Consider the following 18,529-nt stretch of genomic DNA (forward strand, 5'->3'; position numbering starts at 1 on the left):
ATCTGCCCAAGAATACTCAGCTTCAATGTGCAGGAACACCGAGTAACGAAGTTCATCCGGACGGTCCTGGACGTATTTCATGCTTGTCAGATAAGGATTGTAGCATGGAATGGCTGAAAAAACACTATTAAAGAACCCGAAAATACTTGGAAACTTACCTGCGACATAGGGGTGTGCCTCTACACAACAAAATATTTGGAGAACATCCTGGTGAACTCGTCCAAAATGTTGATATCTTGCAATCCGTACTGCAAAAACTCCTCGACGATGTATGCTCCGTGAAAGACCGAAGGCTCGTAGATGGGTACGCTCTACCCAAACCTTCATGTTTCCTAACACTGATTGGAAGGTCATATCTGGGGCTTGTCTATGCACAGGGTAGGTTTAAATTGATTATAATTATTGTTAATTATGTTTGGGAGGACAGGGAGTGCAGTTACAATTATATATTTTTGTTTGCTTTCAGGGCCACAAGATAAATTGTACTAGGTTTTTGCATTTATTGGTAAAAGAAGAAGCATCCATTCATGTGTGCGTGCGTGCGTGTGCGTGCGTGCGTGCGTGTGTGTGTGTGTGTTTGTGTGTGGTATAGCTAATTGTACTAACAGGAAACGGTAGGTAACCGACTCCTCTCATCCTTGGATATTTCTTGTATTCCAATATTTCCGTGAGTGCGATTTGCATTCAGGAACCGAACAATTATGATTAACCATTATGAAATTGCCACTCTTTCGTTTAAATGCTGAAAATTATGTTCGAAAGACGATTTCAATAACAGATTTCATGCGAGCAACAGCAGGTTAAAAGCTCCCGGTGAGCAGAACCGAATCAGTGTAAAAAACACACACACACACACACACACACACACACACACACACACACACACACACACACACACACACACACACACACACACACACACACACACACACACACACACACACACACACACAGTACATGAGCAAAAGGCCTGGTTTAGCATTCGTACGCCATTTTGAAATTCGAGTGTTGTAGAATTGCATCGTAATTTAAACTCTTCTTTGTTGACTCATTCTTCCCTCCAGATAATTCCTCCACCTTGAAGAAGTTACGATCGTTAATTTTATGTGGACAAACCAGAAAGATGGACAAACCTGCACACCACCAATTTTGCCCTGATGAAGGACAAGCACTGGAAACGTCGTCAATATCACGTCACTTCCCACGGGAGTTCTCAACCCTGTTATCGGCTTTGAGTTGATAAAATCCACTGTCTAACTTGCCCACCACTGCAGACAGTCCAACGATGGGCCTCACGGTGACGAGCATTCCATTACAACAAAAAGCAAGCCTGTCTCTGGAGGATTTGGAAAGGTAGACAAATATCCTCCCTCATCATTATTTCTTTTTTTTGTACACAATGTGGAGGTGCATGGAGGAGCTAGAACATAGCATCGATCAGGATGTAACAGAACAAAAGGAACAGTAGAAAGAGAGGGGGGGAACACGCCGACATATGGTTTGAGAGTCAAATAAAGGGAGACTTGGAGAGATGAGGGATGTGGGGAAGAATGAGGGGTAGGAGAGGACAAGATGGATACAGAAGCAAACTCCCTGGAAGGAGAAACTGGAAATTTGGAAAGATGTGGGTTTGGTGAGCATTAATGGGGTAGAAAAGATCATGGTTTTGGATGGGGGATGATGTGAGATGGTGGTGAACGGCTGTCTTGAAGCCCTGGAGGGAAGAATGAGATTGAAGAGGATGTGGAAGTTGGTTCCACAGGCAGAAAAAAAAGAAGAACGAATGAGTGCAATGAGAATCGCATACTTTATGTTTTTATTGTTTTTCACGGAGTGATACTGCCATGTTTGCCTCTTTCTTGACCAATTTTATTAGCAAGGGGATATTATCTCCTAAACAGTTTCTGCAGAGACACACGGTCATTCTAAGTTTCACAAGAAAGGGGAGAAGACAGTGCTAACCTCCTTCTCCTCCTCTTCCCTTTATAAGGGGTGAGGTCCAACGGTACCAAGCTTCTGCCCTGCCTTGACTTCTATACTCCACCGCTTCCCCCTGTCCTCAGCCATCACTATCCACCTTCAACCACCCCTACCTTACTGATATCCCTCATCAACCAATCATTCCATCTCAACCACAGCTTACCTCTTTTCCTCCTACTTTGAAACCTCAACCTATCCGCTCTCTTTGCTCTTCTCTCTTCCTCCATCCACACCAAGCGTCCAGCCTACTACCGCCGGCTTTTCACCAATCTTCCCGTCAACCTCATCTGCACACCAATGGATGTACATAAACTAGTGCAAGTTTAAGATTAGGTCTTTGGATTGGATCCCTTTCTGATAACGTATGTAGATCACCATCAGATTGACTTTTTCTCATACGAGAGGTTTCCATCACCGGCTGGACCTCTCTAATGCTGGAATATGAGGGAATAGAATGGAATTTGCCATTGGTAGGTAGATAGATAAACAGTGAGCTCTAGATGTGTGATATTGAACTCTGGAGAGCTTCGTTGAGGAAGAGTGTGTACAGTGAAAGAGACAGAGGATCCCCTTGGGTTAATGCTGACTGCAGTATGGATTGATGCGTCATGGGTTGGACTGTTCGATTTTCTCATCAGAGGGTAGCTCAAAGGTAGCATACTCACCTTTGAGGAGCCTACTCTGTGTTTGAATCCTGACCTAACTTTAAACACAAATCCAGGTACCTCTCAGGTCGAGAGTTGCTACATTCAATGAGTGTGATGCACTTTTGAGCAACCTAAAGTAAGTTACTTGTCTGCAAGCATGGGCTGATGATGATGATGGACGTTAGGGTCTAGTTTTAAATCTGTCTATGCAAGAAACACGACCACCGGAGTGTAAAGGTGAGGTCTCGATGCAAGGTTGTTTTTGGATCGAAGTTTCTTCATTCTGTTTGGGTTGTTCAACTGGGTTAGCTGATTTAGGGCTCGCCATTGGACGTGGTTAAATGTGTTCTTAATTTCAATTTGTACATCTGGATGAGTCTGTGCATTTCAGTGAAATACTTTTTTGGATAAACAATAGACCTTCTCACCATCTCTTATGATCATAATACTGAGAGCAGCCACTAGGAGTCACTACAATCCAAATAAAGGAAACATAATCCAACTCAACTTGTCGATGGTGGATGAATCACGACATCGCATTTACCAACACTTCGATTTGTCAGAATTCTTTAACTCCATAACTTGTACACACATCATATGTCAGACAAGAACATAATATGAAAACATTGGTTTATCTCTCCATGAATATACACTTACAAGGACATGTCTATGAGTAGTCAAATGGACCAACAGTACGTTGGGAATTTGAACCTGAATATCCCATCGTTCATGATGAGGACGACGCTCCGAAGGGATGGGAAGAACGCCAGACAGGCAAAGTCAAAATGGTTTCAAGAAGACAGAAGGTGTACAGGTGGGACAGTCCTCACGACTCGATTTCTTATCTCATGATGTAAAGACAAATGACATGTGTCCCACATTTATCCGTACGCCTGCAAGCTGCAATGTGACGAAGCTATTTGGTCATACACATAGTGATGAGGGACTATGCTCCATGCAATCATCATCCTTTGTTCTGAACTCTGAGAAAAAAAAACAAAAAAACTAGAGAGCTCATAGAACACCTTACCCTGTGCAGTCTTGAAAAACAAGGACATGGGCGGGGTCTGCGAGCAGCAAATTTGATTGGTTGAGATGACGTGAAATGCCGTAATATTTTGTCCTACTACTGCTAAACGGAAGGGTTTTAAAAGAGCCAACAAGGCGATTTGTGCTCTCCAGTGTTCACGGATACAATTTGATTGAAATTGAATATATTTTTGAAGGTTGTAGAAAGAAAAAAATTTGGAAGTTTGCCGCTGTTGACGCAGTGTCTCCTACGCCATCTTATTTAACTCGTTACATTAGTTCTCCGTGACTTGTTTGTGTCCTTTATGACGTCCTTAAAAACAGCAAGTTTCCTGTTCGGAATGATTTAAAATTTTCTTTTACTGCCAGACAGGCAGAAAGAGTAAATATTTATCAGTCCTCTCGACATCATGCGCGATCGGGACGAACTCAGAGGCAAAGTACTGTTAAACGACAAAGGTTCCTGTTCCGATTCTCAATATAACAATCAATTGAAATCAAGTTGTTCCTCGATCATAAACCGATAGGACGGATAGAAGTGAAATTACCTCTTGCTTTTAACCCCGCTTTTCGTTTTGCGGAATAAAAATGTAATTGGTAATGACGTAATAATATAATGATAACGCTGTGACGTAAAAGTGCGTGGCAAATGCCAGGCGGAGTGGGGTGTTGAGGTCTTCGAGGCAACACTCCTGGTTGGATTATACAACTGGGCACTACACCTTGTATTGATAAGTGGACAGCCAGAACAAAGCTGTAGTGTTGTCAGCATGCGCTGCAAGTTTGAGGGTGAACACCGCGGACCACGGTGTGATTTAAAAAAAATCTTTAAATGGCGGGGTTGACCTCATTCAGAGAGTTCACCATTATATATGTATCTCACCATGCTGATTCACCGGGTCTCTGTCCGCTACTGAGCTGCATCTGCACAATATAAACTGTAGATCTTTCAGCTTGACAGTCATATACCCTTTACTTTGTTTAATCACAAATCAACCATTAAGAGATTTCAACAGCCTCGCATGCGATCGCACCTGTGTGTGAATCCCAGTTCATTACCTTTCAGATGAGCTATGGTCGTGCGACGGGAACAAAGAACCCCGATTGGCCATGCGTATTGACGACAGTAGTAGTGCAAACTAACCCATTAAATCCATTTTGTGCTTCATATTACACAAGTAGATGAAAATGTAACCACTGGCACTGACAAGGATATATCGTGAGCGGTGGATGTGGAAGAAGGTCGGCATTGTGTCGAGCGATTTGTGTACATACATATAAATAGGTTGGTGTAAAGTTTCCTGCCACAAATTTTGTGTAAATGACAGCATGCAGTATTCCATTACCATAATATATCAACATTGTTGCAGTACTCAAAGAAATCCTGCCGTGGGTTTCTTTTTTGAAATTATGATTGGAGACCGAGACTATTGCGGCAAACCTTGCGAAACAAGCAAATCCTAAATCCCCGAATATCCCAACTTATTAGGGGTGTGTGTGAGTCACTGTGTGGCCATGTGTGTTTCGAAATTTCATTGCTTTGTATAAAATATGATGCAAACAGCTGAATAAACCCATTAGCTTAATGATGATGTGAGCTCTTAAAACGGTCAGGATGAACATCCATGATCACAACTCTCTCTCTCTCTCTCTCTCTCTCTCTCTCTCTCTCTCTCTCTCTCTCTCTCTCTCTCTCTCTCTCTCTCTCTCTCTCTCTCTCTCTCTCTCTCTCTCTCTCTCTCTCTCTCTCTCTCTCTCTCTCTCTCTCTCTCTCTCTCTCTCTCTCTCTCTCTCTCTCTCTCTCTCTCTCTCTCTCTCTCTCTCTCTCTCTCTCTCTCTCTCTCTCTCTCTCTCTCTCTCTCTCTCTCTCTCTCTCTCTCTCTCTCTCTCTCTCTCTCTCTCTCTCTCTCTCTCAGTCTCTCTCTCTCTCTCACTCTCTCTCTCTCTCTCTCTCACTCTCTCTCTCTCTCTCTCTCTCTCTCAGTCTCTCTCTCTCAGTCTCTCTCTCTCTCTCAGTCTCTCTCTCTCTCTCTCTCTCTCTCTCTCTCTCTCTCTCTCTCTCTCTCTCTCTCTCTCTCTCTCTCTCTCTCTCTCTCTCTCTCTCTCAGTCTCTCTCTCTCTCTCTCTCTCTCTCTCTCTCTCAGTCTCTCTCTCTCAGTCTCTCTCTCTCTCTCTCTCTCTCTCTTACTCTCTCTCTCTCTCTCTTACTCTCTCTCTCTCTCTCTCTCTTACTCTCTCTCTCTCTCTCTTACTCTCTCTCTCTCTCAGTCTCTCTCTCTCTCAGTCTCTCTCTCTCTCTCTCTCTCAGTCTCTCTCTCTCTCTCTCTCTCTCTCTCTCTCTCTCTCTCTCTCTCTCTCTCTCTCTCTCTCTCTCTCTCTCTCTCAGGACCAAGGGTAAACAATCCCCCTTTTCATCATTGTAAGAACACAAGGCTCCAACACCAATAGAAGGAATCCGGGATGGAAGCATCAATGGTAAAACTGATAACATTGCATGCCCAGCCAATGAGAAGCTGCCACATGGCGTTATATGAACAAAGATTTTCAACAGGCGAGAGTCTGTGATCTTTAATTGGTGAGCTCTGCACTCACCCAAAGGTGTGCTTCGAGCGCACCGTGCAGCGAGTGCAGACTTGTCATGTACTCCCAGGTGATCTCACAACGGTCGTTTTATTGCCCGCCGAGACTCGAGACTGGGTTCTAATTGTTGCCTGTCTTCCTTCTCTTCCACCCTCCTCCGACCCGCAGACCCATCCGCATGTCTCTTATGGAACATATAAGGAAGACTAATTTTCTCTAATTGGATCCCTGTATCAGGCACCAATGCTCGTTTCGATCTGGTGAGTGAAATCTGAAGTTATTTGTGATATTTATCATCTCGGTATGTATTCGTACTCTGATGCTGTTTGGAAGACTTATGTCTGCAATGTGTGGATCAAGGAAGTGAGATTGAAAAGTAATGTTTGTTTCATCATTCAATCCACAGATATCTAGCATTATGAAATTTTGATGGATTAAGACTTATAAGGGGGCTGGCAGAATGGCCTCGAGGTATGCACACTCAGTTCGAAGCAGTCTATCTTGGGTTTGAATCCTGATCCAGCTTTAAACGGTCAACCCTGGTGTTTCACAGGCAGGGCGATTCATCACTGTGTGTGTGCCGTCTCTCGGATGGACGTTAAAATGGAATCCCGTCTCTCAGCATTAGTTTGTGGAAGCGAAAGACCCCACGGTGTCCTTCTCAAAGCGTAGGCGAGCTATCACCGGCATCACTAACAAAATCCAAATTCCTGCCAGAACTACTGCTGGGAAGGTAAAGGCAAACCACCCAGCATAACCCTTACCAAGGAACTGCTTTGGCAGCACCGATGCTCTGTAACAGAGTATGGTACATCAGAATCAGAAAGACTCATTTCAGCTCACTTGCTGAAGGTCCTGTACACCGAGGGCACGTAAGCACTGTTCTTCTCAAACAGCTCACATATCCTTGTTCCGTGATAGTTTCATTATTTAATTAGTTTCAAATTAAATTATTTTGTGTGCACACATGTCTTTACGATTCCATTCCAACTTCAGTTTCCCATCCACTTCTGGGCAAGCGCACACCCCACCGGGGAGGGGGGCACGATATCAGCTACATACATACACTACCGGTCAAAAGTTTTAGAACACCCCTATTTTTCAGTTTTTACTGAAATTTAAGCAGTTCACGTCCAGTGAATAACCTGAAATGGTACAAAACTAAGCAGTAAACTGCCAGAGGTTAAAAAAAAGTTTAGGTTACCAAAAATTGAAAAATAATGTAAATTTCAGAGTTGTTAAAAAAGGCCCTTTTCAGGGAACAAGTAATGGGTTAGCAACTGCAGCTGTTCTGCAGCAATGAAAGTAAATTAAGTCTTGAAAGTTGATCCAAACAATTCCTACAGGTGTCTCAACTTTTGTTGATTAGTTACAAACCCTCTCTCTGTATAAAAGCAGTGTTGGAACAGACTGTGTTGCTACACCCTCTGAAGCATTATTTGGAAAATATTGAACTGCAGGAAGTAGTATATTGCCATCATAATGGCGAGAAAAAGACAATTAACAAAGGAAGACAGACAGACTATTATAACCCTTAAAAGGGGGGCACTATTACACCACCAGGGGGCACTATTTCGGATACATGCATACATCAATACACAGACATACAAACAAAGACACATGCACATCACCAGGGGGCACTATTTCGGATACATGCATACATAAATACACATACATACAAACAGACATGCACACCTCCAGGGGGGCACTATTTCAGATATACACACACACACACACACACACACACACACACACACACACACACACACACACACACACACACACACACACACACACACACACATACACACACACACACACACACACACACCACCACCAGGAGAGCACTATTTCAGATACACACACACACACACACCACCAGGAGAGCACTATTTCAGATACACACACCACCACCAGGAGAGCACTATTTCAGCTACATACGTACATACACACTCACTCACACACTCAAGCACACACAAACACACACACACACCAACACCATGGGGGCACTATTTCAGCTACATACTACATACACACTCACTCACACACTCAAGCACACACACACACAAACACACACACACACACACACACACACACACACACACACACACCACCACCATGGGGGCACTATTTCAGCTACATACTACATACACACTCACTCACACACTCAAGCACACACACACAAACACACACACACACACACACACACACACACACACACACACACACACACACACACGCCACCACCATGGGGGCACTATTTCGGCTACATCCATACAAACATACATACAAGATCATACAAATACACATGTATGCAGTAGCTGCATTGTAGTAAGATAATTCTGTTTGATAACTTGTTGCCTTTCAAATAGTTACAGCTCGAGTGGTTTGCTGTTTAAGATTATAGCATATTTGTCTTGTATGTACTGCATTTGCTTTTGTACTTTGTGACCTCACAGGGATAAAAGACAGTCTGTGAGATTTTTGTCTCCTTCTGGAAGGTACTGTACACTGTATGTTCAGTAGCAATTGTTGGGGTTCACTGCTCGATAGTCCATTTGATTGAGAATATCATGGAGACCATCAGGACTGCAGCATATAATACCTTCGGCATGGTCAGTTTGACTCCTGAAGCCATGCCGAGGTCCGACTCGAGACGGGTACACCTATAGATCATTGCTGTTGATAAATTGTAAATTTCATATATTTCGAAGACAGAATGGCGGAGGTGAGGTGGAATGTGGGCTTGACTTTAGATGGTTGGTTGTTGTTGTTGTTTTGTATGCAGCCTGTGGCTGCTGGTTGCATCATCGCTGTGTCGCTGAAGAAACGCCCCTTGTTTCCAGTAAGCCTGTACTCATTTTGCCGACCTTAGAAGGATGACAGGCTTAATCAACCCAGCTGATATTATTTGGACAGCATGACAGGGGCTCAAACTCAAGACCCTAATATCTTAAGCCGTCCATCTTAACTGTTAAGCCAACACCAGGCTATAGATGGTGGTGAGTGGCCACCTCAAAAGAATGGAGGGAAAGCAATGAGGGGTTTTTGTATAAAAGTCGAGGCTCATGGAAGAGCAAGAACAAAGAATCGATCAGGACGTAACAGAACAAACGGGACAACAGAAAGAGAGGGGGAGGACACACAAACAGCTTGGTTGAAGGACAATATAGAGGGCGACTTGGACAAAAGGGATGTGGGGAAGAATGAAGGGTAGGGCAGGACTACGGGGTGAACTCGGTAGATACAGAAGTAAACTCTCGGGAAGGAAGTCTAGAAATTTGAAGAGGAGGGCTTTGGGATGGTTAGTATGAGTAGATAAGGTCATGGTTTTGAATTGAGGACGATCTGAGATGGTGGTGAACAGCTGTCTTGAAGCCCTAGACTCCCAGAGGGAAGAATGCGATTGAAGAGAATGTTGAAGTTGGTTCTGCAGGTTGGAAAAAAAAAGAGGAACGAATTTGTATCATATTTTGGGAGTTTCACCAGAAGGGGTTGCGGGTGGACTGCAGCGCCCTGCAGAAAACTGGTGGGGGGTGGGGGGGGTGGATGAGGAGACGACAAAGCATGGAAAGAGCAGAGGGTAGAAGAGCAGAAAGGAGTCGGGAGAAGACAGAGACCACCGACCTGTCTGCAATGTGACAGTGATAAGACCATAGACTCGGCTTACTCACACCAGATTCTAATAATCTTGAAGGCTTTGTTTTCCATGATGCCATTAAGCTGTGCAAGATATATGGCAGGGGAGCCAGCCTAGAGGAAACAGCAGTACTCCATCAAATTATGGATGAAGGCCTTGTGGGCGGATGTGAGTCAGGTGTGCCAAGGCAGGACTTTGCATGATGGAGATCATGGCTGATTGTGAGGCCCAGAGGTTTGGGTGACTGAACATCTTCAAGAGGATTGTTAAGGAGATGGGAGGATTTGCCAGATGTTCCTTTTGGAGAGAGAGTGAGTGTGAGATTTGTCAGGCTTGAAAGACATATTCAAAGTATTTGACCAGCTTGGGATTCTATCAAGGTGTGAAGAGAAGGAAGTGGTTGTTGCCTGCTTATGTGAAGATTGAGAGATGTGAGATTTTGTCTTGTTTGGGAGACAAAGTATAGCGTTTGGGGGAGTATAGCAGAAAAAGTCATTTCCACAGAAAAGAGTGAGTAGTGCAAGTGAGTTTGAAGCTTAGAATTGTGGAAAGTAACAAGGTCTGTGCTTCTGGATGAACAAGTGTTGACCGAAGGAGCTTGGAGGAAGCGAGGGCACAGTAGGCAGGAAAAACAAGGCCAGAAGAGAAGTGGTAGAAGTGTTTAAAGCTATTTACCAATTTATGTTGAGCGAGGGACAAAGCTTGTGACTCATCTTCTGATTGGCAGATACCTACCTTATCAGTCTTTGGGCCTTTGTATTCCACCACCTCCAAAGGACAAGTGGGAAGCCATCACACCCATTTGCTTTGTACATCGTTCTGAGCTGATAATGGCTGAGAAAAGTCAGAGCTCTATTTGCAGAATATTCCAAGGCAGGGAAAGAACCAGGTTTGGAGGTCTTTCAAGACAAGTTGTGACTAATTGCAAGGCCAAGAGATCCAAGAAGACTTTGTTTGTACTTCTTTTTAGCAGTCAAAGATATTATTAGCCCCCGTTGGACATCGTCCGAAATAGGAGCTTATGGGTTTGGTTTCGATTTTCGTGTCCGTGCGTGCGTGCGTCTGTGCATGTGTACGCAACCATATCTTTGAATGTACAAACCGAGTTTATTCGTACTTGACACAAAGATAACACATGATGGTACACATATGCATTTCATTCTGTTTCACAAGGCGACCAAAGATGGCCGACTGGCGGCCATTTTAGTTGTAAAAAAAACCGGTGTCGAAAACGTCCTCAACCATTTCTCAGATATGCACCTACCGATCTTGTTCAAACTTGGCACAAAGCCAATGATTAATGGCTGACATACATACGTGTTTTTTTTCGAGATCAGATCCAAGATGGCCGACTGGCGGCCATTTTATTACCGAAATGTGTCCGCAACCATTTCTCAGACAAGCATTCACCGATCTTGTTGAAACTTGGCACACAGATAAAGAATGATGGCTTGCATGTGCACGTCATGTTTTTTTTTTTTTTTTTTTTAAGATCAGATCCAAGATGGCCGACTGGCGGCCATTTTAGTTGTAAAATCCCCGACGTTGAACACGTCCTCAACTATTTCTCGGATATGCATTTACCAATGCTGTTCAGACTCGGCACACAGATAAATAATTATGGCTTACATTTGCACGTCATTTTAATTTTTTTCAAGATCAGATCCGAGATGGCCGACTGGCGGTCATTTTGTTACTTAAATGTGTCCCGAATCATTTTTCAGACTTGCATGGTCAGATTTTGTTCAAACTTGGCACACACACACACAGTACATGATGGCATACACGTGCACCTCACTTTATTTTATGATCTGATGAAAGATGGCCGACTGGCGGCCATTTTAGTTGTACATAAATATGGGCTTGCCCTTTAACTCCACACAGAAAAATAACTAAAACAACCGTGGCTCTGACATTTTATGTGTTTTTCACTTGTAATGCAATTACCATGTCCTGTCAATCTGTCGTGAACACAGATATGGACTGAGATGGAAACGTAGCACAAACAAGTTATGTTGATTGAGCTTTTATTACATTTAGCTTTGCTTGAAGTCCCCAATTCTTATTGATCAGAAAAATCATATATCTCAAGACTGTGCAAAATTGTGTAAATAATTATGGAAGAGGCTAATCAAAATTCCATGTGAACCTGAAACTGAGCTTTATTGCAACTCGTATTTTGATGTCACTCCTCTGGATATTTTTTTTTTACCTCCACCACCAAAGGTAGATGGAGGAATTGCAAATTTACCTCCGTTTAACTGTCTGTAAGCTCGATATCTCAAAAAGTTATGGACGGATTCAGACAAACTTTGGTGAGCAAGTTGCGTGTGTGACAATGAGCAATTGATTCGATTTTGGTGAAGATCTGGATCCGGATCCGAGGATTATAAAATTTTTTAAGTTTTTTTCACCATTGAGTAACGGGGCCAAAACGATATATGGCATAACATGATATTTCAAAAAGTTATGGAAGGATTCGGATGAAACTTGGTGGATGAGTTGGGTAGGCGACAAGAACAAGCCAATTCGATTTTGGTTCAGGTCCAGGACCAGATCTGGCCTATCAATGGGATACAAAAATCAGGGAAGGATGGATTCAGATTATTCAGTTTCATCCCCCTTTTTGAGGGGAAAGGGGGGGGGAGGCATTATTATACGTCAATCCAACAATTACATCTTATTCAAAAGGATTGTTGACATGAATAAGAGCCTTTTGTTCCATCTCGCCTGTGTCATCACCATCCCACCATTGCAATAAATACCGAATCGAGCAGCACTCTAACTCACGACAACCTCCATCCAAATGCCACAATTTGAGAGATGTATCACATGATTATCTGGGTAGTTCTGGGTTGGGGAATAAGGGCTGAACCGTTTGGCAGTGTGGGGAGGTTGGGGACATGCCTGTGGTTTGGGGTATTCTGCAAGTACGATGGGCTTGACTATAAGGCCCACTTTCGGCACAGTTCGCCAAAGTTGTCTAATTTAACCACAACATTATTATGTCAAATTTAACCACAAGTTGATTAAACAGTATACCTTGTGTGTGCATTATGTCCAAACAAGAGATGATTAACCCTGTTTTATAATTTTTGTGATGTATTTATCTTGTGTCTATCCGTGTATCTGCGTTTTGTTGTCCAGGGCCATACTCATTTTATCTCCACTCCTTCTAAAAGAGGTTTGTCTGTGTGTAACCGTATCCTGCGAATTCACAAATAAATAAATTAATGATAGTGATGAGGCAGGTTTTCTTTTACTACATACACGGACCATTCATGATGTATTTTTATGCCTCCGCTGACGAAGTCGCCGGTGACATTATGTTTTTGGGTTGTCCGTCTGTATGTACGCAGGCCCTTCCTAATTTTCTCTGTTTTCTCTGCAACTGCTTATCTGATTGACACGAAATTTTCACCATGGATGTGACTACTCATGTAGAATGTTTAATACAAGTGACTTTTTGATGGTGTCATTGGTGGCTTCGTTATGATGTCATAATTGCATACATTGATCGCTTTATCCGATCAGTATGAATATTTTTGAGGGTCATCTTGGGTTAAATTGGATGGAGTGGGGGGGGAGGGCTGATGACGTCATCGGTCACGTGGTTCAGCAGCCATTTTTTAAAACATAAAAACCTTCAATAATCTCCTCCATAACGGCTGAACAGATCAAGGTGAAACATTACAGGATGATCGCTTATCCAGGAGGAACAAAAAGTTCCCCACCTATGATGTCAGAGGTAACATGGTTTGGTAGCTCTGATTTTTTGAAGAATAAACATTCAAATATCTTCTCCTCTAGAACGGCTTTACAAATCGAGGGGAAAATTCACCCACATATTCCCCAAGCCTTGGGGATACCAGGTTGATCACAAATAATGGTCTGTCAGCCATATTGGATTCAATAAAAAATCTTTTTAAAATTCTTACTCTTGAACCACGTCATCAATCAACATGAAACTTCACAGTTGTAATCAAGTAGTCATGGGGCATATAGGTTGTAAATTTCAACCTGATTGGACACATTGTCTGGCAGCCAGAATTATTTAATATTTTGAATCTGGGTTCAAAGATTTAAATCAAACTTGGTACATCCATCCATCCATTGGGACCATACTCTGTGCAGAGCATTGGTGCTGCTTAAGCAGTCTTCTTGGCTATTGGGTACAATCCTAGATGGGTCGCCACTCCGACACAGGATACCAGCAAGCTGAGTCAGTCATTCCACCTCATATCACCGGAGGCCTCCCAGTTGACCCTCTCAGATTTACTTTAAACTTTCATAAAATATTTCCCAGGTATCAAAATGAAGCTGCATAAAATTTTAGGTCCATAGATGCGGTCAACTCCGAGATATTGAAGGTTGAAAATGTGGTTGTGGCCCTATTTTTATGGTTGTTGCGAGCCTCACAAAATGAACGGCTACTTATAAACTCCCACAACTTTTAAAATATTAATGATAGAGCCTTGCAATTTTCAGAGATTATTCTTCTATAACTGCTCTGTAAGAAACAAACATTAAACTGAGTATACCTCTATTAATTTTTATGACCTGATCAGTTGAAATCCAGAAAAAAAATGTTGGTTTTGTATGAAGACCCAACTTTGAGACCCCATATATTTTTATTGACCCATCCCAGAAGGTTGAATTTTTTTTCAGGTAATAACTGTATGGTAGTAGTATTCAAATACATGTTTACTTTTCTTAATCAGTCATATATAATACAGTCATGATCCCTCAAAAATTGAAAATTTTCATTTTTCCCCAAAATTCAGGTGAGGATTGCAAATATATGACAAGGTATACCACTTCAAATTGTTCACCATTAGAAAGAGCATATTCAAGTTTACAAAAGTGTCAAATATCAATGTGGTATAATGTTTCTATCAATATTTAAAAAATATTTGAATAAATGATGTTATTATTTTTTTTTTTAATATGTGAAAAATTTTACATGTGTCATAGAAATCTATTTTTTCATCTCTCCAAATCTCTTCTTCTGCCAGTGCTGTGCACGTTGTGTGTGCTATTTAATGAACAGTCCTTTTACATGTAGTACATATGTGTAGTACATGTATACACAATGTACATACATATCATCTGCTATTAGGATACCATGAACACAATACTTTGAAATTTGAATTTGTAATTCTTTGTTTCTCATTTGTAAATAGCAAGAGCTTAACTCATCTGGCTGGGGCGAAAAATAGAACTCAGGAATAGTGGTTGATCTGCTGATGTCAGCAGTGTATATAGCTACATTCAAGGGAGGACATTTGTTGGGTTCCTTTGGTCCATGTGATGAAAGTTATTGATGCTTCCCTAACGTCAACTGGGAGGCAGTACAAGCTCGCACCTGACTTGGAAAAGCAGATCAAGGACCTATTCAAATCATTTACGTGAAATGTTTTATTACATTGTTATTGCAGTATGTGATATATTTTTGTATTATTAATTTGAATCATAGAACTAATCATTCATGATTACCATGGTGCCCACACCATGCACACACTTCATGTTTTCACGACTGTGTTTACAACAGTTTTAAAAAAAGAAAATATATTAAAAAAAATATACTACTTTGATATTTGACACTTTTGTAAACTTGAATATGCTCTTTCCAATGGTGAACAATTTGAAGTGGTATACCTTGTCATATATTTGCAATCCTCACCTGAATTTTGGGGAAAAATGAAAAATGTTAAATTTTTGAGGGATCATGACTGTATTATATATGACTGATTAAGAAAAGTAAACATGTATTTGAATACTACGACCATACAGTTATTACATGAAAAAATTTCAAGTTTCTGGGATGGGTCAATAAAAATATATGGGGTGTCAAAGTTGGGTCTTCATACAAAACCAACATTTTTTTCTGGATTTCAACTGATCAGGTCATAAAATTTGATAGAGGTATACTCAGTTTTATGTTTTTTTTATTACAGAGCAGTTATAGAAGAATAATCTCTGAAAATTGCAAGGCTCTATCATTAATATTTTAAAAGTTGTGGGAGTTTAAAAGTAGCCGTTCATTTTGTGATGCTCGCAACAACCATAAAAATAGGGCCACAACCACATTTTCAACCCTCAATATCTCGGAGTTGACCGCATCTATGGACCTAAAATTTTACGCAGCTTCATTTTGATACCTGGGAACTATTTTATGAAAGTTTAAAGTAAATCTGAGGGGGTCAACTGGGAACATTTTCTTAAATTTGCTGATTTCAGATGGAATGACTCAGCTGGCACTCATTTTGCCGACTTCAGAAGGATGACAGGCAGAGTCAACCGTACCTGATATTAATTCAACAGCCGAGGGAGATTTGAACTCAGGATCTTAGGATCCCTAGCCCAACTTGGTACAAGTATGCACATAATTATGTCATAATGTGTGTGGAGACATATCTGGTGACGAAGAGTGCCCTTGTAGTTCATGATATACAAGGATGTGGGAATTTATTCAGTGAGTTGTTGACCTCGCACGTTCCAAAAGAAACACGAAAGCTATTGGAAGGGTACTGTGTGTCAGTCAGTAAGTGAGTCCGCGCCAGTTCTCAGATCTACTGTGATATACATATCTCGGTGAGGTTCTGCATTGTTACATGCTCTGTCTTGTTGTTGTTTCCTTCTTCCAAATTTGATCTGTTAATGAAAAATTATTCACAATCAAGAAGTGTCTTCCGAATAAAATTAAACAAATAAATGGATAAAACAGGTCTCGCAATCAAGAGACTCATAATAAATATTTTATTTTATCTTTCCTTCCACTCTCTCGAGCTTCATTATTTTATTTTTTTTAAATTATGCCCAAAAATTCCAGCTGAATTGGCAAATGGTTTGTTATTTATCTATTTTTTTATTTTTTTTTTTTTTTGTTAATACATCCCAGCTTAATGTTTCGATTTGCTGATCTAAGTTATGGAGGAGGGGTAGGGGGAGCACTCAAGTCAGGAATTATTACATTGTAAATAATTTATAACGCTTCGGTGATGTGCTGAATAAAGCCGATTGCACTTGTGAAATAGTGTGTCGGTAAATAATTGATCATTACATCATTTTATTATTGAGCTCGAAATGTTTACACGCTGTGAATTAAATTTCACAACGGCTTCATTCTTCACATTCAGCTTTGTTTCTTTTTCCTAATCTACAACACGTATTGTTCTTCGCTGTTTTAATTCACAATTAATCGGTTTTTATTGTTGTGCGAGATTGAAATACAACAATGCAGAAAATACATTTGCAATATGACGTGACGTATTGCACTCTCTTACTTTGTACCAAACAAACAGCAACGCATTCATTCATCCCAATGCTGTTCATTCATTGCTGTCAACAAACGTATAGTACAATTATTCACAAGGAAAAAAAAATCTGCACCATTTGCATGTAATTCTTGCTTCGATGGTGAGGAATGGCGTGATCAAAATTGCGACGCAGAACAACAATCTGGGGAACGCGGTGCTGGCTCATTTGTTTTAAAAAATGAAGAGAAAAACTTTTTTGTGCTTTCTTTAATGAAAACATTAGTCACGAGCGGATGGTGTTTGATCATCCTAAAATTTCATTACTTAGTTTAGAGGGTTTATTGTGGGTGAATAAAAAATATGAGTATTTTCTCTCTCTCCATCTCTCTGTCACCATCTCTCTCCATCGCTCGATCTTTTAATCTCTCCCCCCCCCCCCCATCATATGTCTTTCTCCCTATTCTTCTCCCAATCTCAATCTCCATCTCTATCACTCTGTCTCTCTCCTCTCTTTTTTCTTTTTTCTCTCTCTCTCTCTCTCTCTCTCTCTCTCTCTCTCTCTCTCTCTCTCTCTCTCTCTCTCTCTCTCTCTCTCTCTCTCTCTCTCTCTCTCTCTCTCTCTCTCTCTCTCTCTCTCTCTCTCTCTCTCTCTCTCTCTCTCTCTCTCTCTCTCTCTCTCTCTCTCTCTCTCTCTCTCTCTCTCTCTCTCTCTCTCTCTCTCTCTCTCTCTCTCTCTCTCTCTCTCTCTCTCTCTCTCTCTCTCTCTCTCTCTCTCTCTCTCTCTCTCTCTCTCTCTCTCTCTCTCTCTCTCTCTCTCTCTCTCTCTCTCTCTCTCTCTCTCTCTCTCTCTCTCTCTCTCTCTCTCTCTCTCTCTCTCTCTCTCCCTGTCTGTCTGTCTGTCTTTCTCTCTCTCGCAGTTAAGGGAACCCATGTGTTCGTAACATTGTGTATCATTTTGTCACTTTCTGTACAACATTGTAAAGGATCTGGTGATGCCCCCACTCCCCCAGTGTCTCATGAGCTAGCTATCACACATATATTATTCACGCATGCAGACAGAGACACCAGATAGCACAGGAGTTGACTTTAAACATGACAAATAAAACCATTGACCTAAAGGAAAGTGACCTTCCCGGAGCACTGTAGGTGACGGCAATGTCACGTCATGGTGTCGCTTTTCTCTCGACAGACAGGACATTTAAGGAGAAATCTGCACCCCTCCCTCCTGCTCCCCTCCCCCCTCCCCCTGCTCAGAGCCATATATTAGAAGAGTTTGGCCAACTTAACAATAGGCGCCATGTTGTGGACCAAGGGCGTGTGCGCTCAAGCTTGCATCACAAGTGCGGACTGTATGTTTTAGGGCTTGCCCTACTGAAGTTTTGTTTCTGAATTGT

General features: G+C 41.7%; 1 long non-coding RNA gene across 2 annotated transcripts in view; it reads left to right on the forward strand.

Annotated features, from left to right (window-relative positions):
- Positions 1–1,072: 1,072 nt before the first annotated feature.
- The window catches only part of LOC147012324 (uncharacterized), a 70,508-nt gene continuing 53,051 nt past the window's right edge, over positions 1,073–18,529 (forward strand). For both annotated transcript variants that reach the window (XR_015051555.1, XR_015051556.1), the window contains exons 1-2: positions 1,073–1,353; positions 6,405–6,496. This is a non-coding gene — a long non-coding RNA (uncharacterized LOC147012324). The remainder of the gene's footprint in view (positions 1,354–6,404; positions 6,497–18,529) is intronic.

Source organism: Eptatretus burgeri, chromosome 15, assembly GCF_056783735.1.
Source record: "Eptatretus burgeri isolate ZD-2024b chromosome 15, Ebu_testis_v1, whole genome shotgun sequence".
Classification (NCBI taxonomy): Eukaryota; Metazoa; Chordata; class Myxini; order Myxiniformes; family Myxinidae; genus Eptatretus; species Eptatretus burgeri.